Source organism: Sus scrofa, chromosome 10 (genome assembly GCF_054392235.1).
Source record: "Sus scrofa isolate SSC_HxYL_T2T_F1_AM1 chromosome 10, Sscrofa_HxYL_maternal_Yorkshire_Landrace_v2.0, whole genome shotgun sequence".
Taxonomy (NCBI): Eukaryota; Metazoa; Chordata; class Mammalia; order Artiodactyla; family Suidae; genus Sus; species Sus scrofa.
The window spans coordinates 3370895-3395698 of NC_139392.1; the positions used below are offsets into that span (position 1 = coordinate 3370895).

At 47.1% G+C, this 24804-nt stretch overlaps 1 protein-coding gene across 9 annotated transcripts in view; it reads left to right on the forward strand.

Moving 5' to 3' along the window:
• The window catches only part of LOC102166310 (uncharacterized), a 671646-nt gene that overhangs the window by 91285 nt on the left and 555557 nt on the right, over nt 1–24804 (forward strand). Inside the window, exon 3 of one of the 9 annotated variants that reach the window (XR_014817245.1) lies at nt 18757–18969. The exons of the other annotated variants lie outside the window; for them this stretch is intronic. The gene's annotated coding sequence lies outside the window, so the exon portion shown is untranslated. The remainder of the gene's footprint in view (nt 1–18756; nt 18970–24804) is intronic. 9 annotated transcript variants of the gene reach the window in all.

Below are 24804 nucleotides of genomic sequence, written 5' to 3' on the forward strand. Positions count from 1 at the left end.
AATGTCACAGTGACACCTATGTCTGGGGCATTAATTTCACCTTAGGCTATTTTTTTCATTAGATCAATAGTTTTCAAAATAACAAATTCAGCAGTTATATGCCTGACCTGTGCTGAGAGACAGAGAGGGAAAACATCTGTAGCTCTGCCCTCTGAGGGCAGATGAATTGGAATCAGAACTCTTGGAACAGGCGTATCTTTGAGGGTTGGGATGGTATCACCCTTCCTTTCCTCTTCCCCCCAATATGTTTATGCCACTTACCAGAGATTGAAATAGTCAAAATAACTCGCCATCGGCACCCTTGATGGAGCACTGTTTACGACTGAAGCGCACGCCCTATAGGATCTTATTTAATGCCTTCAGCACCGTGGGAAGAAGGGTGACACTTTTCTCTTGCTTGTTTTTTTTTTTTTTTTTGGTTTGGGGTCAAGAAAGAAGAGAAACAGGGAGAGGACAAGGTGTACAACACAGGAGGCTGGGTTCAGAGTCAAGGCTCACCTGCCCCTTTTAAAGACAGCCACGCTGTCTCCTGCACATGGCGTCTTGGTTAATGGGTCTCAGCTATTTTTAAGGAGCAGCAGGTGAATCTACCTTGTCTCTTGGTCTGTGCCTCTTTGGACTGCCAGGGCAGGGAGAGGTGAGGGGGGCAGGGGTTTGGAGAAGGGGGACACCCAGGTCCTTTGCCTCCTTGGCAGTTATGGCAGAAACGTTGTACAAAGACTTGGTAGCAGCAGGTGGAAATTGTGGGCTCTGTGGGTGGGGAGACCTGACCTTTAAACCCTCCTCCCTCTGAAGGAGCTTAATTCCAAACCTTGCCTAATCTGAGAGGGCATAAAGCTAAGAAGTCTCGCTAAGGAAGCACAAAATAAAGGAAGATAAACTCCAGATGCTCACAGACGCAGTTGGAAGCTGTGGCAGCTTGATGCTGCGATGCTTGGTGTGGTCCATGGGGAAGGAGCTTAGTGGTAACACCTTTGCTATTGGGGGTGGGGTGGGCGCTGCACCAAATAAATGGGAAAAGAATCCCCTGCAGTGGAGAAGCCTGGCAGAAAATACCTTAACGCAGGGATTAAGCTTCACTGTGCTAGGGCAAAGTGACATCAGAGCCTCTTGATACAATCTCTAAGCACTGAGGAGAGAGCATCACTAGGTGACATTCCTGCCAAAAAGGCATCAGTGGCCAAATCGTATTCAAGCATCAGAAAAACCCAAACTGAGAGCCAGTCTATGACATAGGTGGCATATACTGTTCCATTGTCACTGTCAGGAAGGACAGGGGAGCTGCCGTTGTGGCTCAGCGGGTTAAGAACCCGAGGAGTATCCTGGAGGACGTGGGTTTGTACCCTGGCCTTGCTCACTGGGTTCAGGATCCAAGTTGCCGTGACCTGTGGTGTAGGTTGCAGACACGGCTCGGTCCTGTGTTGCTGTGGCTGCAGCGTAGGCTGGCATTGGCAGCTCCAGTTCGAGCCCTGGCCTGGGAACTTCCCTATGTCGTGAGTGCGGCCCTAAAAAGAAACAAGCAAAAAAACGGATGGAGGAAGAGTTCCAGGTAAGAAGCTGACATGAAGACAGATCAATGTTTGATGATCAATTTGTGGTGGTGTCACAAAGGACGTTACTGGGGTAACCGGTGAAATCCAGATAAGGTGCACGGAAGACGTGAGAGTGTCAAGTTAGTGTCCTCATTTTGACACTTGTACCGTGGCCAGTTAAGAAATACACACTGAAGTATATACGGGTAAAGGGGTGTTGGAACACAAAATTTACACACACACACACACACACACACACACACACATATACATATGTATGTATGTATGTATTTGTTTTTTTTAGAGCCGAACCCGCGGCATATGGAAATTCTTTGACCTACACCGTAGCTTGAGATGATGCCGTATGGTTAATACACTGAGTGAGGCCGGGGATCAAACCCACGTCCTCATGGATACTAGTCAGGTTCCTTACTGCTGAGCCACGACGGGAACTCTGGAAAGCGAAATTTAACTGCGTAAGTCTGAAGATCTGATCGGCTTGGTTAAGTGATTCATGAATCGAGCAGCATCCGGTTGGTGACTGGAAGAGGGTGGGAGCAGAGGTACCATAACCGGACGTTTTTATGGGCACAAGGAGGGCTGGGCAAAGAAGTTCTTGGCAAAGGGAAAGAATTGTTTGGGGACAGGCCGTCTTCTTTGGGGGGGAACGGTAGGGACCGTGTTATGCAGATCACCTCACTAGGGCTGAGGAAATTTCAGATGGTCTGTTTAAAGGTCCCCGTCCTGGCAGAGGATGAAACTGTGATGTCTTGGTTGGATGTCATGGCAGCAGACGACTCCGCTGGGGGCTGCTGAATAGGGGCCTGGTGTCTGCCCCTTGCAAGCAAGTAACGCAGGAAAAGAATCACCGACGGGCAGAGACCGGGGTGGGTATAGTGAAACATCCACCTGTGTTAACTACGCAGTTTAAGCTTTTCAGAGGACAATCCCTCCCTGCAAGTTTGGGGCTTTAGTTTCCAAATCCTGCAGTATCTTTACCCTCCCTTCCCCCAGGTGGACCAAACACAAGGCTGCCCCAGCCCCTAATGAGGCTGCTTAGCATCTAAGATCCAGAATTCCCTACAGATCTGAACTCTTTTTATTTTATTATTATTATTATTATTTATTTCGTGATCTCTTTGTCCCTGGTCTAGTTCTAGGCACATGGAAAAGCCAGGAGCCTTGATCATCATCCATTACCCTAAAAGTCAGTGCTTCCAGTGAACAAATAAGGTACAATTCAGCAAGCACTCCTGGATTGCAACGCATATTTCCATGCAGTGGGTTTGATTAACGTGCCCGGGCTCTGTAAATTATCTGCAATGACACAGAACCTGTGTTAGAAACCCAGTCATGCCTGCTTTGGGGACCAACCAAGGAAAGCTCGTTGCCATCGTTATTTCTCTTCCATAAAAGGGAAGAGCTGCGGGCTGAGCCACTTTGCTTAACAGCAGAGGAAGGAGCAAATTGATTTTTTGACAAGATTACCGAGGAGCGTGATGAGGAGTGGGAGGAACTGACTGAGCGGAATGAGGGGAGAGATAATAGCCGAGGAGCAGCCAGGAACGCCGAGAGTAGGGGTGGGGGAAGATCTTGGGGAGAAAATGCAGTCCTGAAATTGCTGCGCGGGAGAGCCATCGGGCTGGTGTGGCTTTTCCAACACCAGTACGTGGAGCCGCTTGGATTCTTTAATTCAGGGCTGTTCTGTGACTTTGCCAGAAACCATTCTGGAAGGCAGAATGTGGCCTCTGCTAAGTGCCATCTTGAAGGACATGGGGATTTTAAAATATTTTTACTTGAAGTGTAGGTGGTTTGCAGTGTTGTGTCCATTTCTGCTGTGTAGCAAAGTGATTCAATTACACACACACACACACACACACACACACACACACACTCTCTTCTTTGTATCCTTTTCCATTATGGTTTATCTCAGGATACCGAATACAGTCCCCTGTGCGGTACAGAAGGACCTTGTTGATCCGGGATGTACAGAGCGGTTTGCATCTGCTGACCCCGCGCTCCCAGCCCACCCCTCCCCCGCCTCCATCCCCCTTGGCCACCAGAGGTCTGTTCTCTCTGGGTCTGTGAGTCTGTTTCTGTTTTGCAAGGGAGTTCATTTATGTCATATTTTCGATGCCACGTAGACATAATCGCATGCGGTGTTTGGTGTAGAACACAGGACGCTAACCTGAGAATCGCCACGGGAAGAACACGCCCTCTGGGTGAGACACTGAGTAGACGACGAGGGTGGCAAAGACAAGGAGTAGAACAGGTAGAGGAGAAGGGCTGTGACGTTGCCTTGGCAGGAATCTCCAGGACCAGGCAGCACAGTGGCCCAGAAAGGAGGGGAAAGGAGCCCTTTCCTAGCTGGTGTTTTGGGAAAACTGGCCTCTCGGTTTCCAACTTTGATATGCGCCACAGTCACTGTTGTGAAGTTGGAAACCCAGAAAGGCTCAGTAGTTAGATTTTGAGTTAATCCTGTGAAAGGGTCAAGAGAACGAGACCCGGTGAATTGGGTTCTGTGCCCTCACGTGTGGGGCAGAAGCCCCCTGCTGGGCCTTTTCTCCGGAATAAGGAGAGCTCTCTCCCTTCAGTCCTTGGCTTAAATCTCTGAGCCATGATGCCATGAGGAGGCAGGTACAGGCTGGGGAGACCCCACTCACAACTGGAAGCTGGTTTTTAAAGGCTACGCATCCCTGGCCAGGCTGCCTCGATGTGGACAGGTCTGAGTTCAGACTCTGGCTTTGTTTTTAATTAGCAAATTCCTTTCTCTTCCTTCCTGTTGTCAATTTGACAAACCAGTCTATGTTGGCATCTGTTTTCTATTTTTCCCCTTATAATAAGGAAGAAGTAGTGTCTCTCTTACGTTAATGGCTGTTGTCTCCACTTGGGCCATGGACCCCCTTCCCCCTCAATTTCCTTAGGAATTCACACAATATTCGCCTTTCTGTCTGTCTGTCTGTCTTTCAGTGATGCCTGTAACATGGGGAAGTTCCTGGGCCAGGGATGGAACCCACACCACAGCAGTGACAATGACGCATCCCTAACCACTAGGCCGCCAGGGAACTCCTCTCCTTTCCGTGTTACCGCCTCTCGACCGGGTCATTTCTGCCATCCTACGGGCAGCCTGCCCCATCTCCTGTTCAGTCAGTCGCAGAGGCCGTCGACGGAGGTGGCTCTAAGAGCTTCGCGGCCTCCGCAGGCGAAACCCCAATCAAAGCCAGTAAGAGACCAGCCCCTGAGGGACAGTCCGTCGCAAGCAGCCACCCACACAGAACTTGCCAGACACGGCCAAGGCCACGCTCAAGCCCCTCGCGCTACGTCCTTGCTTTGCTCTGAGCTCCTCTGTGCGGGGGTCTCTCGGCTCCCGTCCGGGGAGGGCTCGTACCCACTTCCGCTTGGGGCCGTGCGACTCGAATCCATCGTGTGTGCAAATAACCCAACATTCTCGACCATCCCTTTCACGTCCCGGCACATCCCCGCGTGGAAAAGCCCGCGGTGCCCCCACGTCTCCCCGATTCTCGGCCCCTGTCGTGGTCATCACTCCCTCCCTCCCTCTCCTCCCCTCTCCCGGGCTCCTCAACCCCCCAGGCCCGTGCAGAGTCTACTCTCCCTCCTCAAAGAACTGGCGCCTGTTGGTGGCAGGTGCCGCGTCTCCACATTGAACCCATGCTTCTCTGTCCTTGTTTTCCTCACTTCTCGCCGGCCTTTGGCCCAATGGGAAGGTTCCTTGATGGACCCCTTTCCTGGCTGTCTTGGTACCACATCCGTCTGACCCAAAGGGACCATTTTCCCAGCCCTCCCCAGCTGCTGCTGCTGCTTTTTTTTTTTTTTTTTTTTTTTTTTTGCCAGCGTCTTGTTCCTCATCCCGATGCAGCAGGTCCAAGTACTTGAGGGCTCTTCTTGGAGCCTCTTCCCTTCCCTTCCGCCCTCCTAGGTGATCTCATCCATACCCACAGCTTGCTTTCTTTCTTTGGTTTTGGCTTTTATTTTTGTTTTTGTTTTTGCTTTTTAGGCCGCACCTATAGCGTATGGAGGTTCCCAGGCCAGGCGTCGAAGCAGAGCTAGAGTTGCTGGCTTACACCCCAGCTCATGGCAACGCCGGATCCCCGACCCACTGAGCAAGGACAGGGACTGCACCTGCATCCTCATGGATACTGGTCAGATTCATTTCTGCTGTGCCAGGATGGGAACTCCTATTTATCTGTTTTTATTAAAGTCTAGTTTGTTTATAGTGTTGTGCCCACTTCTGCTGTGCAGCAAAGTGACCCAGTCATGCACGCACACACACTCACACACACACACACTCACACACAGTCCCTTTCTTATACTATCTTCCCTCGTGGTTTCTCCCAAGAGCCTGGCGAGAGGCCCCTGTGCAGCTCAGCAGGGCCTCCGTGCTCATCCATTCTCACAGTCGCTTCTTCCCTCTTTGAAGCACCATCTTCTCTTGGCCTCGGACCCTTCCATTCTTGTGGATGCCTCTGCTTCACGAGCCCACTTTTTTCCATTCTTCCTTTTCCACGGTGGGCACTCCACCCCTCCCCTCTTCATGATGTTTTTTCATTGATGCCCATCACCCGCTGGCATTCGACACACTTGGCTGCTGTCTCTCTCCTCACTAAAGTCCATGAGAGGAGCGACTTTATCATCCTCTTTGCTCCCCGAACCTAGAAGGGTCGGCATCACCAGTGTCTGACAAGGCACTCCGTGGATTAATAAATGCATGAGGGGTGTAATGACTCCCGTTGTTCTAGCCACGTGGAAATTTTGCTTCTTAATGGTCACCTGAGGAAATGATAATGGCTCAGTTTGCTGGAGTGATTTATGGGAGAGGCCAGTTTGTTGGATTTGTTGGTGTCTCGCAAGGGCAGGAAACTCATGACTGTTCTCTTCTTCTGTGTGTACAGCTGCTCCATCTCTTGTCAAAATTTAACTTTATTAAAAAATTTGCCTTGGAGTATGGTTTATGTACAAACATACATAAGTCACAAGTGTACAGGAGTTCCCGTCATGGCACAATGGAAACGGATCCGACCAGGAACCACGAGGTTCAGTCTCCGGCCTCGCTCAGCAGGTTAAGGATCCAGCGTTGCGTTGCGGTGAGCTGTGGTGTAGGTCACAGACGCAGCTCAGATCTGGCATTGCCATGGCTGTGGCATAGGCTGGCGGCTGCAGCTCCTATTGGACCCCTACCCTGGGAACCTCCATATGCCGGGGTTTGGCCCTAAAAAGGACAAAAGACAAAAAAAAAAAGTGTATAGCATATAGATTCCCAATGTAAACGGTTATACTCCATTTATGTTATTGTAAAATGTTGGGCAGTGTATCCTTGTCGCTTTAGACATAGTGGTTTGTACCTCTTCTCTCACCCCACTGGGAACGGCCAGTTTGTTCTCTCGGTCTGTGGGTCTGCTGCTTTTCTGTTATGTTCCTTAGTTCGTTGCGTTTTTCGATTGCACGTATGAGTGATGTCTTCCTCTGCCTGACTTTTCTCACGTAGCACAGGGCCCTCCAGGCTTTTCCTTCTCTTTGGGTGGCGGAGTGGTGTTCCGCTATTTGTAGGTTTAGGTTACCTACGTCTTCTTTACCCATTCCTCTGTCAGTGGGCACTTAGGTTGCTCTCATATCTTGGCTCCTGTGGATAATGCTGCTCCGAACAGGAAGGTGCATGTACCTGTTTGAGTGAGTGTTTTTGGTTTTTTCCAGTGTGTACCTTGGAGTGGCAATGTTAGGTCATGTGGTCGTTCTGTTTGTAGTTTTTTTGAGGAACCTCTGTACTGTTTCCCACAGAGGCTGCACCAATTGATGGTCCCACCAAGAATGTGTGAGGATTGCCTTGTCCCACGTCCTAGCCAACATTCGTTGCTGTGTGTGCTTTTTGATGATAGCCATTCTGACAGGTGTGAGGTGACCTCTCATTGTTGCTTTGATTTTCATTTCTCGGATGATCGGTGATGTCCAGCATGTTTTCGTGTGCCTTTTGGCCTCTGCATTTCCTCTTTGGAAAAATGTTTATTCAGTTCTTCTGCCCATTTTAAAATACTTTTTTTTTTTATGTTGAGTTGTATGAGCTGTTCTTAAATGTTGGATAGTAATCTCTTATCAATCATCATTTACAAATATTTTCTCTAATTCAGTATGTTTTTTTTTTAGTTGATGTTTTCTTTGCTATGCAAAACCTTTAAGTTTAATTGGATCCCATTTATTTATTTTTGCTTTTATTTCCTTTGCTTTAGGAGATGGATCCAAGAAATATTGTTAAGATTCAGAGTTCCCGTCGTGGCTCAGTGGTTAACAAATCCGACTAGGAACCATGAGGTTGCGAGTTTGATCCCTGGCCTTGCTCAATGGGTTGGGGATCTGGTGTTGCTGTGAGCTGTGGTGTAGGTCACAGACGAGGCTGGGATCTGGCATTGCTGTGGCTCTGGCATAGGCTGGCAGCTACAGCTCCAATTATACCCCTAGCCTGGTAACCTCCATATGCCATGGGAGTGGCTCTAGAAAAGACAAAAAGACAAACAAAAAAAAAAAAAAAAAAAAAAAGAAAGAAAAGATTTATGTCAAAAAGTGTTCTGCTTATGTTTTCCTCTAGGATTTTAATAGTATTCAATCTTATATGTAGGTCTTTAATCCGTTTTGAATGTATTTTTCTTTATGGTGTTAGAGGGTGATATACTTGTATTTTTTTACCTGTAGCTGTTCAGTTTTCTGAGTACCACGAAGCGAAGAGACTCTCTTTTGTCTGTTGTATATTCGTGCCTCTTTTGTCACAGTTCAGCTGACCATAAGTGTGTGGGTTTATTTCTGAGCTCCTGTTCCATTGATCCATATCTGTTTTTGTGGTAGTATCATGCTATTTTGTTTGTAGTATAGTCTGAAATGAGGAAGCATGATTCCTCCCGCTCTGTTCTTTCTCAAGATTGTTTTGGTTATTAGGGGTCTTCTGTGTTTTCTTACATGTTGTGAAATTATTTGTTCTCGTTCTGTGAGAAGCGCCATTGGTATTTTGATGAGGATTGCACTGAATCCAGCTTTATTTTTGCAGGGCTTTTGTGCAGCTGTAAATTATCCTGCACATCGCGAGGCACACAGAGCACTGTGGGGTGGCGCATGGGTCACCTGGCTCCTGTCACTCCCATCTTAGCGCTTCCCATCCCTACTGTTTCGAATGTGGCCCTAAAAGGAGGAGCATCTTGTTTTGGGGCCTCCCGTGATTCAGAGGCGTGAATGTGCCTTTGGCTTCTTGTTTTCCCAGGAGCACAGTGGCGGTGGTTCGCCCTCCTCCTGTTGGAGGCCGAGTGCAATTTGCTTTCCGGGTGAAGCTTAGGTGTGTGCATGACGTGATGACTAGGTCACCTGTGAGGGACCACCGTCTCCCTCCTAGGAACAGAGAACCGTAAAGTGTAAAACCTCCCAAGTGACCTGATTCTCAATCCAAGCCTGTGTACGAAACTTACTTGTACCGTGGGTGATTTTTAAAAGACAACAATAAAACCCGCTGAAGCTTCAAGTTGCTTCAAGTAGCTTCCTCTTTTTCCTCTACGTCTTCTTTTTTATGAACCAGATATCTAGAGCCACACTGACATATTGGCCTCAGTTTTCCACATACCTTGCCTGTGGGATTAAGCTGAAATTCCCATCAAAATCCTGTTTAACATTGCTCCAGCTTTTTATGGTGTATCAATTATAATAAATGAAAATTTCAAAGCTACTTTGTGTAGAAAACATGAAAGTATGTATTTTTCCTGTCTTCTTCCACGAAAATCTTTTTTTTTTTTTTTTGTCTTTTAGGGCTGCCCCCGTGGCATATGGAGGTTCCCAGGCTAGGGGTCAAATCAGAGATATGGCTGCTGGCCTACAGCACAGCCACAGCAACTCGGAATCCGAGCTGTGTGTGCGACCTACAGTGCAGCTGACGGCATGGATGGAGGCCAGGGATCGAACCCGTGTCCTCATGGATGCTAGTTGGGTTCGTTTACCACTGAGCCATGATGGAAGCACCCTAGGAAAATCTTTTTATGTGGAGTTGGTATATGCCCCACCACTTTCTAAATCTGGGAGAAATGTCTGGCTGCCACTTAGATGCTGCCACTGATAGTAATGGCACACATCGTAATTGTAACGTCTGTTTGGTACAGCTTGTAGTCACAGCGTCACGTGACGGGTTAATTACTCTGTGGGCATCTTTGTCATGCTGGCTTTATCATCTTGCCTTTAAAAGTAAACCTGTAAGAGCTGCTTGACGTCTGCTACAACAAATAGAGAGGAGGTTAAACTTCTCTAAATCATAAGTGATCTCCCGCACGCCAACCTTTCCCCTGGGTAGGCATCTGGCTTAGCTGTGGAAAGCTTTGTGAGGCATTGCTTTTCATGTCCTGTCACTAGTACAAGACTTTAATTGTTTTATGTTTCCATAGAAGCCAACTCAGTCACACACACACACACTCTGTACCTACAGTGTAAGAAGCAGTGGGCTAGGCTCACAGGAAACTACCAAAGTAGATAAGATGCATTTCCTTTCCTTGAATACCGTCTTAAAGCCTAATCCGTCTTTACTTTCAGTGGCTTTTAAAATCTGATGCTCCTGTGTTTCCTAACTTGTCTTCCGCCGACTCTTGCATGAACTCCCTGCTCACGTCCTGCGCGTGGCGGGCATCTTCTCGCGGGTGTGCTTTGTGCGTCCTGGATCCCTCCCGAGCCTCGATTTTTTCCTTACCTAGTTCCCCTCTTTGTGCCAATCCGGCCTGCTCAAGTCGTGCCATTTCCTTAGCGTTCCCTGCTTCCTCACCTACACGGGTGTTTTCCCCTTCACTTTAGTGTCTGGCTCTGTGAGTCAACCTTTTTTTCTTTTTTTTCCCTCCGTGGATATTATCTTCCCGAATTGACTGTGACTGCTCTGAGGACAGGACCTGTGTCGTGTTTATTTTTATATGCCTCCCACATAGGAAGTGAATACTGTTTGACTTATTCTGATCTCAGAGTTCAGTCTTACATATATTTTTTTCGTTAGTGGAATAAAATTTTAAGTTCTTTCAACTGTCTGTGTAGCTGGGCCTTTAATATTAAAAACAAAAAGTCTTTAGGTCTGCTGATAGGGGTATCACGTTGCAGTCTTATGAGATTCTACTTATGTGGACACTGTTTGTGAGGTTTATAAATGTTTATACATGATCCGTATTTAGCAATGAACTGGCAGCAGGAGCACAAAGGAGGGATTGGCGGTCTGGCTCACGTCTCACAAATTGGTACCTCTTTGCTCCCAGTCTGGATCTGAGGCCTCAGAAGCTCTTAACTGACTTGTGCTAAACAAGTTCACCAGTTTTATTAATGCATGAGAGCAGGTTCTGCCCGAGATGTTCTCTTCCTGGAAATTTCCACTCAGGAAAAAAAGATAGTGTTTAAGAATTTGGTGACTAGAGAATAAGCAAAGGAAATTGAATATTGTAAAGACATCTTTTTATCAAATGGGGATGCCCTGAAGAGTTTTTCTTCTCTGATTGGCCTGGAATAATCACACGGGATCTTAAACCAGGGCTGATTCATTTATGTTTTTCAACTCTCATGTTCCTAAAATGCTTTCGTGATCACTACTTTGAGTTTGCACTGACTGTCATGTCACTCTCTCATTTTAATGTACTGTCATAGTCTGTTCCAAGGTCTGTGTTTTTTTGTTTTTTGGGGGAGGCAGCACCCGCCCTAAAACTATGGAAGTTCCCAGGGGTCAAATCAGAGCTGTAGCTGCCCGCCTACACCACAGCCACAGCAACCTGGAATCTGAGCTGTGACCTATACCACAGCTCATGGCAACGCCAGATCCTTAACCCACTGAGCAAGGCCAGGGATCAAGCCCGCATCCTCATGAATGCTAGTAGGGTTTGTTAATGCTGAGCCACACGGGAACTCCTAAGTTCATTTTTAAAAAATTTTATTTTTATTAGAGTGTGTTGTGTCCATTTTCGGCTGTACAGCATAGTGCCCCAGGCATACATATACACACACATTCTTTTTCTCATACTGTCTTCCAGCATGGTCCGCCCCAAGAGACTGGATAGAGTTTCCTGTGCTGTATAGCCAGACCTCACTACTTATCCATTCTAAATGTCGTAGTTTGCATCTCCTCGCCCCAAACTCCCCCTCCACCCCACTCCCTCCCCACGCCCCCTTGGAAACCACAAGTCTGTGCTCTCTGTCTGTGATAGTATCTCTCTTGATTGATTACTTTTGGGGTGGTTGGCTCATGACTAACCACAGTGTGGAGTGAATTCCTTCTGGGCTGGTCTTCAGGAGACTAACTAATCCTCTGCGGGTTTAGGATTTTTTATGACCCTTCTCTAATTGCTGGTGTATAATTTACCTTTATTACAAGCTGTTGACTAGAGAGAATGTATTCTAAAAATGATTGTACATATTTATCACTATGAAACATCACATTCTCCAAGAAGTGCACTTACGACTTTTAAAAGAGAATAACCTGGTTTTGTATCTTTGCTTCTAAATAGCTCTTAGGGCATTTGAATTATAGCATGCTCTTTAAAAAAAAAAAAAAAAAAAAAAAAAAAAGCCAAGTTATATCTCATAGTGGGTGATAATAAGAGACACGTCCTGACATGCAGCTCTAACGATAGATAAAAATAGCTGAGAAGCCGAGGCATGGGAACAACTCTTCAATACCGGTGTTGAACGGTATTGGTCATTTTAGTGATGCTCAATAATCAATTGATTTCTTTCTCTAGCAACAGTATTTATCACCTTAAAGACATCCCTAGGCAGGAGGACAATGTTTTGAAAATCCCTCAGATGTCAAGATTTGGTACGTAAATATTAACTGCTTTGTTTCCAGGGGACCTTGTCAGATGAGAGAAATGATCCCTGGTTTAGAATAGCTGCGTCTGACCCTCCCCTAAATGATGCGTCATTGGCAAATGAAACAAAATAAATAAAATTAATCTTTGAGGAGATGCAGTAAAAGAAAAATCCCCTGAAATATAAATAAGACTAGAACAGAATGTGCCCATTTAAAAAAAAAAAAAAGAAAAAAAAAAAAAAGAACAACCGACCACAATTGTTTAAAGCCAACTGAAGGATTCCTTCTCGAGTTTCTGCAGGATTCTCACTGTATTGTATGTAAAGTGTTATAAACAGTGAAATCATAGGGAAACTCGTGCTGGTCATAAATCAAGAGACACTTCCTAGAAATGATGCAATAATATTAGCTGGTCAAACATATAGATCCTATGGTTTACCTGTTGTTCTCTTTTGAGTTCATTTAACCAAAAGGAGGAATCAGTGATACAAGGAGAATTGAAAAAATGAGATGATTTTGTCACAATAATGTTGATAGTAGTTATCATTACTCAGGTAGCTCTCTTTGTAAAAGATTTGTAGTACTTCTAATTATATCTTCACAAATACCTAATTTCATTGAACAGCTCATAAGCTCACTGAAAGCGTCCCACAAATTTTACTTTTTGTATTTCTCTTATGCGTAGAAAAGAAATTTGGGTTCTGTGCTTGATAAATGGGTTTTGGATTTTTTGATTGAGAAGGGAGATTTGTGGTTAAAAATGTGATTTATGTACTACTTGGAATAGTAATTTACAGAGAATAAGAAGATGACTAGGTACACTTTATATCTAATTTGAATATGTTTCAGTGGATAGCCAAGGGACTAATCTAGATGCTTCAGAGTGACGTCACTTTATTTCCAAATGCAGAATTAGCAGCTAGAAAAAGGCTCTCATTAACAGCATAGTAAATGATAGGCTTGGTTTTATCATGTGCATAAACTACAAAGGCATTTGCTATATAGTCAGATTGTTCCCAGTTCAACATGTGGGAAATCACAGACATTAAATTAGACAAGCATGTAGAAAACAAGTTAGAAAACTGTGAATATATGTGCATAGTTGCGTAGTCGTGTCTTCCTTAAAGCACATATAAATTATGAGAAGCAAGAAGCTTTGAATGACGAATGTTTGATATTATATTCCTGGAATTTAATAATTAATATTGGTAAGTCATTTAGAAAGTAGCAACTGTCTTTATAAGGCCCCCCAAAGAAATACAGAGTAACTCAAAAATCACCATTTTGTAAATTATTTTACAGATTTACAAATAATGAAAATGGTGATTCATAAATTCCTATCAGCACATATGGCCATCATTCCTCATAGTCGTAGAATAGAAATAGTGTCATGTGATTCTCTACTGATGGACAGAAAAAGAAGAAATATAATACAGTGTATTGGGATTGCATGAACTATAATAAAGTTTCTCTATTCTTAAATGCCATAATTTTTTATCTTCCTTTTCTTCTGAATTTTCTGAAGAAAAAAAAAATTTTTTTTAACGGCCGCATCCATGGCATACGGAAGGTCCCAGGCCAGACACTGAATCCACACCACAACTGGGACCTACATCACAGATGAGTCTGGGGGTCAAACTCACACCTCTGCAGCACCTGAGCCACTGGAGTCAGATTCTTAACCCTCTGTGCCACAGCAGAGCTCCCTGAATGTATGTACTTTATCTATCTGTCTGTCTGTCTGTCTGTCTTTGTCGTCTTTTTAGGGCTGCACCTGCAGCATATGGGAGTTCCCAGGCTAGGGGTTGAATCGGAACTCCAGCTGCCAGCCTACACCATAGCCATAGCAATGCCAGATTGGAATTGAATCTGCCATCTACACCACAGCTCATGGCAGTGCCAGATCCTTAACCCACTGAGCGAGGCCAGGGATGGAACCCACATCCTCATGGCTGCTAGTCTTATTCGTTCGTGCTGAGCCACAGTGGGAACTCTGCTGAAAGTTTATAATAACCATTATGTGTGGATAAGCACTGAGATCCCGCTGTATAGCGCAGGGAGCTCTATCTAGTCACTTGTGATGTGACACGGAGGATGATGTGATAATACATACACACACGCATACAACTGGATCACTTTGCTTTCCAGCAGAAATCGACAGAACAAGGTAAATCAACTATAATAGAAAAAAAAGATCTTTAAAAAATATGAACAAAATAACAATGACATTATAAAGTTTTTTTTTTTTTTTTAGAGATCTCAAAACCTTCTATGCACACTGGCAATTAGTCCCAATGCGCTTAGCCTCCAGCTCTTCACCCCCGGCTATTGCTTGTGTATTTAGGACATCAGGCTTCGGGTTTCACCGATGACTTTTCACAGGGGGAGAATATCCTGCATTTGGTCAAACTGTGCAGCCCCACCATGGGCCCTCTTTCTCCCTTGTGGCTTTGGCTCTTGCGAATGTGTCTCCCTTTTCTCCTGTTAGAGGTCACATTTTCCTGTAAGACTCCCATGGTTTTTCCAGGTCCTGAACCATCATCCTAGCTGTTTTGTTTTAGGCCACTTCAGTTTACAAAGAGTGTACTTTTTAGAGTTTAATGCCTGGAACTGGATATGCTTCTAGAGGGTGGTATAAACAGCATGTACTGTCTTATCTTTCTTCTTCTGGACATTAATTTTCTGATAACACAGCCAAACAGGACATTCTGTGGTTTTTTGTTTTTTGTTTTTTGTGTTTTTTTTTGCTTTTTAGGGCTGCACTCAGGGCATATGGCAATTCCCAGGCTAGGGCTCAGTCGGAGCTGTAGCCACTGGCCTACACCACAGCCACAGCAAAGTGGGGTTCTGAGCCGCGTCTGCGACCTACACCACAGCTCACGGCAGTGCCGGATGCTTAACCCACGGAATGAGGCCGGGGACCGAACCCACATCCTCATGGATGCTAGTCGGGTGGGTTAACCGCTGAGCCACGACGGGAACTCCAGGACATTTATTTTTAACGGCTACCTGACACCAAGCTGGCGTTACTCTTGTGGTTAATTAGCAGCCATAGGTCTCTTCCCTACGAACTGCTCCTTCAGTTCTTGTGCAGCCTGAGCTGATGAGGTACCTGTTTTTGAACTTAAATGCACAGCTTTGCAAATACGTTTTCCCGGGTTTCCTCCTCTTGGTGCTTCTCCAGGCCTGATCTTCGCATCCCTTTTCTCCAGTTCATCCTCATGGACTGCTGCCAGCCTTGAGATTTCCATTCTGTTTATTTAATTCTTCTGTCCCGCAAACAAATCAAGGCAAGCATTCCAGCGTCGACTGCGCTGGCTTCCACTTGCAAGGGCCTGTGTAACCAAGGCTCTTCTGCGGCTCCCACGGGCCTGTGCCGAAAGCCTGGCAGTGGGGTCCAGTTTCTCGTCGGACTCTGGTATTTGCTGGCTGGCAAGTCACTCAGACTCAGGTTCCTTATCTGCATTAAAGTGGGGGTAAGCGAGGCCGTCCACCTGCCTTCAAGTTTTGGGGGACTCTGCAGAAAGGTGATGCGTGGGGAAAAGGAAGCCTTATACAAATGGAAGATGGGGTCCTCCAGAGAAGGCCGGGCCCTCCCTTGTGCGTTGAAAGCCTCTTAGGGTCTGACCTGGACCTGCCTTCCTGTCCTGTTTCCTGCGACTGGCTGCCGACAGTTTTCCTGGACATCTAAACATATTTTATTTCTTATAATAAAATTCTTTTATGTCTTCCAATTGTATTCACACTTATTCATCCAAGCTGGTCCGGGCTTGCGGCACAAGCAGAGAAAGGCGGGTACAGGCAGCTGGAAAGCAGAGCCGAGCACCCTGAAGTGCGAAGGACCGAGGAGACGCGGGACTGGGCATCTGGGGGGCTCAGGGCAAGTCCCACCACAGAAGGCATTCTTTTTTACAGCTGCACCTGCAGCATGTGGAGGTTCCCAGGCTAGGGGTCGAATTGGAGCTACATCTGCTGGCCTACACCACAGCCACAGCCACGCCAGACCCAAGCCGCATCTGCAAACTCCACCGCAGCTCACGGCAACACCAGATCCTTAACCCACTGAGTGAAACCAGGGGTGGAACCCGCCTCCTCCCAGATGTTACGTTGGGTTCTTAACCCACTGAGCCACCACAGGAACTCCGGAAAGTGGCGCTCGAGTCCACTCCCGAAGACAAAAGATTTCCCTGAGGCAGATGCGGTGGAACACAGTACATCTCCTCTGGGAAGAAAGAGCACTAGCGCACAGGCCGAGAAATGTGAGGGAACGGGGATCCTTGAAAATGGAAGGCTGTCTGAGGCTCTTTAAGTCTGAGGGGCTGCGCTGAGAGGGGCGCTGCTCTAACCAGTCTCTTAGGGGAAAAGGAACCCACTGGCTATTTTTGCGTAGAGGGATGGCTGTGCATTTCCGTGTTTAAGGACATCACTCTGGCGGGAGTAGTGGGAATGGATTAAAGTAGGTGGGAATGAAGGCGGGGTGGGGGGCGGGGGGGTGGGTTTGAAAAGGACTCTGGGAAGTGAAGACGAGGGTGGAGGGAGATGGCACAGGCGAGACGGTGTGTGTGGTGAAGTGGGCGGTAGTGGCTGGTTCGCTAAGGGAGGTGGGGGTGGGAGGAGAGACTCGCGGTGACGGCAAGGCCCTGGCCTGGGTGACTGTAAGTGGAGATGCAAGAGGAGCAAAGAGGAGGAGGAAAACGGGGGACCTCAGGGAGGAGAGAGCTGATGTGTCTAAGAAGACAGGCTGGGAATGAGCTGCATTTGGGGCGTCCGTGACTCCTCCTGAAAGACAAGTTGTATGGGCAGGAGAATCTATGGTCCTGGTGTTTGCAAGTGTCCTGCAGTGGTTTTGTGTGTCCTCTGTGCCTGCCGGGAAACCTCCGTCCACAATCCCAGATGTTGCAGCTGGGCTAACTCCTCAACAGGAGAAAAGGAGATGGAGAGAAGAAGGGCCCGTGTTATTTCCTCCAGCAGAAACCCAGGTCTCTGGTAGCTGGTGTTTCAGGCGCTGAGATACTAGGACACGTCACTCCGAATCAGTGTTCCCCACGGTTCTGCCTGGAATCATGATCCTTGTGTAACAGAGAGTGTTGTGGGCAGGAATGCTAAAAATGACTTGCCTAAAAGATGACTTTCAAACAGAAAGGCCTCTGCAAGGCCCACTCAGCCCAAGAGGGGTTGAGTCATCTAGCATGAAAAATTCAGCAGATTTTAATTTTTGTTGCTTTTTAGGGCCACACCTGTGGCATCTGGAAGTTCCCAGGCTAGGGGTCGAATCAGAGCTACAGCTACCAGCCTAGGCCACAGCCACAGCAACACGGGATCTGAGCTGTGTCTGTGACCTACACTGAAGCTCACGGCAACGCCAGTGAGCGAGGCCCGGGATGGAACAGGCAACCGCATGGTTCCTAGTCAGATTCGTTTCCGCTGCGCCACCTAGGATGAAAAATTCAGACCACACATCATGTCTTCCTCTGGGCTGTCCTATGAGGGATGCATCCCTGCAGTCCCCCCGGGATTCTCAGCCCCACACTCCTGATCACCTGGGACCTGGAGTGGCCTCGTGGAGCACACTCGCTGGTCTTGACCAATTTTTTAGAGAGGCCGTGATGCGAAACATGTGAGGAAGCCTTTTGTAAGATATAATCAGAGTCAACATTCTTTCACAAACAAACACTTACTGAATCCTACTCCAGTATTCTAAATACATGGTCTTGGGCTCCTTTTCATAAAGTTTCCTAACAAATGACAACCTTAGATGATGTTAATTTCATCAGTTAAATACTTGGAGACAGACTAGGAAGGCACTTATTCAGAGAGCATATGTTGTTTTTTTCATTTAAGTACATTTTGAACGTTTTTTCATTGACCCACAGGTCATGTGGTGAGAAACAAGGTATATAATGTTTAACCTTTTCTACAATTTGTCAGCTAGCTCTGCAAACACACTGTTTATTCCAATGCTTAGCCTACGAGATTTCTGATTTCCGAGGGCTTTTATTATAGAGTTCCATGTTTCTGCTTAGGCCAGTTAGAATTGGTTTCTGCCATTAAAAAGGAAGAATCCTAAATAATTGTAGCGAACATCTATTATGTTCTTCCTTAGAATTCTGCCTCGACTCCTGTCCACCTGCCTTCCCCTTTTCTCCCAGCATCTGGATATTTCTTTGGGGGAGGTTTATTTTCATGTTCCCCATTATCACGGCAGATGAAGGAGGTGGGGCTGGCTTCAGGGAAGGGCCCCTGTTGCCAGTCGGCTAAGCCCTGGCTTCCGTTTCAGTGGTTGGTTTCGAGGGCGCTGTGAATACCACCTCTGCCCAGCACCACTGAAGGAGTGGCGAGGAGGCTCTGGGGGGAGCGCTCCCACTTGCATTCGGGAAAGTGATGGCACGTTCCCCCTTCTCCTGGATGCTGTGGCAGGAGAGCGTGAAGTCTGAAACTCCTGCAGATCTTTGCATCGTGAAGGAAGGCAGCCAGAGGACAGAGCCTAAACCAGGAGGAGGGCAGAGCTGAGAGAACACGGAGAAGCCAATGCATGGTGTCCTTCCGGCCGCGTCCAGACTGAACTGAGCACTGCATCTGCACGTTGACTTTTCTCTCTTTCTTCAGTTTTGTTGGCATCATTTGAGTCAGGTTTGCTTCTTCAACACCAAAGCATGATTATCAACAGCGAGGCATTCAGAATATTTCCCACAGGTCTCCCCCCAACCTCCGTTGTCTCTGGGCAGTTGCGGGGAAGTGTTGATCTGAGAGCATTGCTCTTGATGTCACAGTGAGTTTCCATCTGGACAGGACACAGTAAGGATGGAGGAATAACATGTGAGAGATGAACAAGAGAACATGAGCTGAGCTCCTTTGATCAGGGATCTCCCGATACAGTGTTACGGACTTCAGGTTTAGAGAAATCAGAGTTCCCATTGTGGCTCTGCAGGTTAAGGACCCAATGTTGTCTCCGTGAAGATGCGGGTTCAGTCCCTGGCCCTGCTCAGTGGGTTAAGGATCCTGTGTTGCTGCGAGCTGTGGTGTAGGTTGCAGATGTGGCTCAGATCCCACGTTGCTGTGGCTGTGGTGTAGGCTGGAAGCAGCAGCTCCAGTTCCACCCCTAGCCGGGGAACTTCCATGTGCCGCAGGTGCAGCCGTAAAAAGAAAAAAGAAAAAATTAGAAGAATCTTTGGTTTCTAGGACACAGTTTTTTTTTTTTTTTCGTGCATACATTTGACTCATAGTTTTGGGTTTCTAGGCTTTGACTGAGGATGGGAAAACTTCCTGGCAAGGCATGTTGTGGACAAAACTGCACTTCTGGAAGCCGGCCACCTGCTCCGTAAATGGTTAAATGACAGTCTTTGACTTAGTGCGTCATTGTTTGCACAAAGGATGAGAAACATTTTAGGTAACTTCAAGGCAGACTGTCCCTCTAGAAAATGACTAGATACTCTCTGGCTGAGCTGTCTTCCTGCCCAGGGAGGCTGCCTCGGAGAGAGGGAATTGGGTTTTTCTTTTGCCAACACCAAGCATCGGATGGCCGTTCTTCTGCTGCGGTGCCTGGAACACTCATCCCCAGTGAATATAGACACGTTAATATTCCCTTCCTCCTTTTACTTCTTCTTCTTCTCTCCCCACTTTCCTTCCCTTCTTATTCTAGTGAATCCAGGGAGTGTTTTTACGAGAAGCATCTATTTTTAAACTTCTCATGATAAAACCAACACATTGGCTGCACATGTACCCATCCAGATCCTTTTTTTTTTGCTTTTGAGGGCTGCACCTGCAGCATGTGGAAGTTTCCAGGCTAGAGGTCGAATCCGAGCTGCAGCTGCCAGCCTACACCACAGCCACAGCCATGCCAGATGTGAGTCACATCTGTGACCTCTGTACCACAGCTCATGGCAAGGCCGGATCCTTAACCCACTGAGCGGGGCTAGGGAGCTAACCCACACCCTCACGGATACTAGCTGGGTTCTTAACCTGCTGAGCCACAGTGGGAACTCTTTTTATTTCTTTTCATTTGTTTTTTTAATTAATTTTTTTCAGCCAAATCTTTATTCATGCTTAACTTCTATTCCCTGAAAGCTTGTGGATAAAACAAGCCTAAATGCTCTGTTTATCAGCGTCTCTAATTCGCATTTTGGAGATCTGGCCTTTCCTGAAAAAGCTATTTTTAGAATTGCAAGGTACAGGATTACATGTGCTAGCTTCCTCTGGAAAAATGAGTACATTTGAACAAAGGTTCTTATGTGTTTTTCTAGACTGTTTGTTCCTCTGTCATAGGATTTGGTATCTTGGAACCTCAAACACTTGACATGTTAGTATTACTGGTTAAAGGAACCGGTTTAGAACCACTTGGTCAGATACCACGAGGGAATTTAGAGAAGAGTCATCACGCTCCTTTCTCATGTAGTGATGTTTGGAACGCCGCATTCTGGACAGGCCGTTCTTGGAGGGCTGGATCAGCAACACTTGAGGCTAGCAAAGAATTTCAAGATGCAGTGTTCTTCCCTGTAGCACAGGAAATGCCGCATGCAGCTGTCAGAGTGAAGACAGGGCAGCTGCACAGAGAAGTTTAGTGGCTTGTCCAAGGCCACACAGAAGTAAGTGGCAGAGCAGGAATTCAAACTCAACCCTGCTGATCCCAGCCTGGAGGCCCCGAGCCGCAAGAATCAGCACTGAAAAGACCCTCTGAGCACTTGCTGGAAACCAGGCTCAGCTTCGCAGGAGCGACTTAACAGTAGCTTTCACTTCACAGTGAGCTTCTTGAGGGTATCTTGTGTCTTGACTTGTGTCTTTCTTTCTGAATGCCTTGTGCCTACACAGTGTGGTTGGTATCTCGGTAACTCTTAGTTTAAAGAGACTGCCATTGGACCTGAGAGATAGGGTGAGATTTTGATGGAAGTGAAGCTGGGGGTGGGAGGCTTGCGGGAGGGCCTGCTCTTGGGATAAAGGGAAGTGGAGGTTTATTTTGGGGTAAGAACACTTAATATGCGGTCCACCCTCTTACATTTTTAAGTGTATGTTGTATATCAGATCTCTAGGACTTACTCAGCTTGTGTAACTGAAACTGGAGACCCTTTAGAGACTGACTCCTCATTGCCCCTCTCCCACCTCTGGCAAGAACCATGCTACCTTCTGCTTTTTTTTTTTTTTTTTTTTTTTTTTTTTTTTTTTAGGTCCACACCTGTGGCATATGGAGGTTCCCAGGCTAGGGCTTGAATCAGAGCTGTAGCTGCCAGCTTACACCACCGCCACAGCAACGCGGGATCTGAGCCACTTGTGCGACCTACACCACAGCTCACAGCAATGCTGGATCCTTAATCCACTGAGCGAGGCCAGGAATCGAACCCACATCCTCATGGATCCTCTTCGGCTTCATTCCACTGAGCCAGAAAGGGAACTCCGCCGTTCTCCCTTCTGCTCCCACGAGTCTGGTTTTGACTGCTCATCGAAGTGGGACCGTGGGACATCCGTCCTGCGTCTGGCTGGCTTTACGTAGTAGCACGACGTCCTCCAGGTTCATCCACGTCGTTTGCCAGGGTAGGACCTCAAGCAGCGGAGATGGCTCATAGGAGTAACTGCCGCATCCACAGCTCCCAGGGTGTGGGAGACGTTGGGTGTCTTCTCCCCTTTGCCCACAGCACACCCTTGGACCTTCAGCTGACACACCTGCTGATGCGGCATGAGCTACTTCCAGCAAACGTCCTGAAGAGCGGAAGCCTCCCACCTGTCAGAACGGCCATCAGAAAACAGACTGCACGTGACACATGTTGGCGAGGATGGGAAGGGAAGAGAACCCCCGTACACTGTGGATGGGAATGGAAATTGCTACAGCCACTGCGGGAAACGTTTGGAGGTTCCTCAAAAAACTAAAAGTAGAACTCCTGTGTGACCCATCCTGCATAGATGTGCGGTTCCCCTCCCACATGTCTATCTGAAGAAAAGGAAAACCCTACACGTTAAAGATACTTGCACCCCAATGTTCAGAGCAGCCTTATTTATAATTGCCAAGATACAGATGCAACCTGAGTGTCCATCAACAGATGAAGGGATAAAGGAGTGAAACACACGCACAGAGAATGGCGTACTACTAAGCCATAAAAAAGAATGAAAAATTTGCCATTTGGAGCAACATGGATGGAATTGGAGGGTATTATGCTTAGTGAAATGTCAGACAGAGAAAGACACATACTTTGATATCACTTATATGTGGAGCCTAAAAAACACAAGAAACTAGTGAAGGTAACAAAAAAAGAAGCAGACTCAAAGATACAGAGAACAAACTAGTGGTGACCAGTGGGGAGAGGGAAGGGGGAAGGGGCCAGATAGGGGGAAGGGAGTCAGAGGTACAAACTATTTTATGTAAATAAATAAGCTGCAGGGACATATTGTGCAGCCTAGGGTATAAAGACAACATTTTCTAATAAGTATGGAAGTGGTAAAACATTAAAAAGTAAGAACCTTCTCTGCTGTTTCTGTCCTCCTTGCATGGAATGGGGACTGAATCATGTACCATGAAAGAAGCTTGAGGCTGAGGCCACCTGGTACATGCATTCTGAGTCTCTGATATTATAAAAGGCCATGCTTGTCTTAGAAGCCAGTTTTTTTTCTTTCTTTCTTTTCTCTTTTGGCTGCCCCATGGCATATGGAATTCCTGGCCAGGGCTCAGATCCGAGCTGCAGGTGCAACTTACACTGTAACTGTGGCATCGACGGATGCTTTAACCCTCTATGCCTGGATGAGCATGGATCCTGCATCCTGGTGCTGCAGAGATGCTGCTGGTCCCTTTGTGCCACAGTGGGAACTCCCAAGCCAGTTATTTTTAAAATGCTATCCATAGCTGAAACAGTCCCAATTATTACACATGTATCATTTCACTGGATCCTGACAGTAACCTTCTAAGACAGGATGTCTCCATTTGTAGGAGGAGGAATTGCGCCCAGAGAATCCAAGTGACTTTCTCAAGGTCACGCAGCTACTGGCTGCTCAAACTTGGGTCCTCGGAGGCACTGAAGGGTGTTTGTCATGTCTAAGATGAATCGGACGAAAGATCCCTACTGGTCTTCTGTCTCTAGTCAGGGTACCTTTTTAATGAGACTAACTGGTGGGCTTGCCCTTTTAGTGGCCCGTTTGGTAAATGTGGAAAGTTCAGTGGGAAGCTCTTGCCATAATCAATCCAATATGGAGTACCGGCTACGTGATGTTTTTGACTCTGTTACTGAAAATCCAATTCAAACTGGCTTGAACAAGTAAGACACTTGTTCTCTGACGCAAAAGGAGATTCAGACAGAGAGTGGTCTTCCAGGTTGGTTGATTCAGCAGCTAAGGGATGCTAACAAGATTATAGGTTTTTTTTTTTTTTTCCTCCTCTGCACGGCAGCCCAAAGCATCAGCTTCATGCAGGAGTTGCTTCTCCCTGTGGTAACAAGAAAGCTGCTGCTTGTAATCAGGATCACCCACTTTCTTATCCCCATCTACCAGAAAGAGAGAAGCGTTTCCTCCTATTTCTTCTTTCTTTTCTTTTTAGGGCCACACCTGTAGCGTATGAGGTTCCCAGGCTAGTGGTCAGATCAGAGCTGCAGCTGAGGCCTATGCCACAGCCACAGCAATGCTGGATCTGAGCTGCATGTGCAGCCTATGCTGCAGCTCAAGGCAACACCTGATCCTTAACCACTGGGTGAGGCCAGGGATTGAATGCACATCCTCATGGATACTAGTCGGGTTCTTAATCTGCTGAGCCTCAGTGGGAACTCTTCCTCCTCTTTCTTTCTCAGAAGCTTCCACCAACATTCTCCTGTCCAAGTAGCACTCGGTTGTAGATCTGGTTTGAAGTCAGATATCAAAACACACATGATAGTTGGAGCTCGGGGAGTGGACGAGAGGCAGGGCTGCCTGTTAGAAAAGGACATTCCTTCTGGGCCAAATAATGAGAAAGCTGCCTGGCACCCCTCCCTCCCCCAAGGCCAGCTCTGCACCTGCGCTAACCAGGACTCCAGCCCTGAGCAAATTCCTCTCCTCCCTGAACCAGCTGCCTTTGTATCAGACACTCTCTTCATAACCAACCAGATGTGCCAACAGACATGAGATGGTCCAAGAGGTGGGAGGCCGGGAAAAGAAGGGGCCTTTGGGGGGAACCCCAGGAGGACATGTTCTTTGCATGGCATCCAGAGCCATAGTGATGCTTGAGCTGGGACAGGCCCCGTCTCTCTCCGAAGCAGTGAAATGCAGGGATGCTGCAACCCTCCTGCACAGGCTTCCAGGGCTCCCCCGCCCCTCCCCTGCCCACTCCTGGTTGGCGCTCCCCTCCCAGCACGCAATGCCCCTCTACCGGCCCCTCACGTTTTTTCTGGCTCCCCTCCTTTTTTTTTTTCCCTCCCAAAGTGAAAAGGCTGCGACTAGATGGGGCTGCAGTCTCTGCCTGTGTCGATGGAGGGAGGCGTCTGATGGGAGCACTGGGGGTGGGGGCGCCGCAGTTCCCCGGTG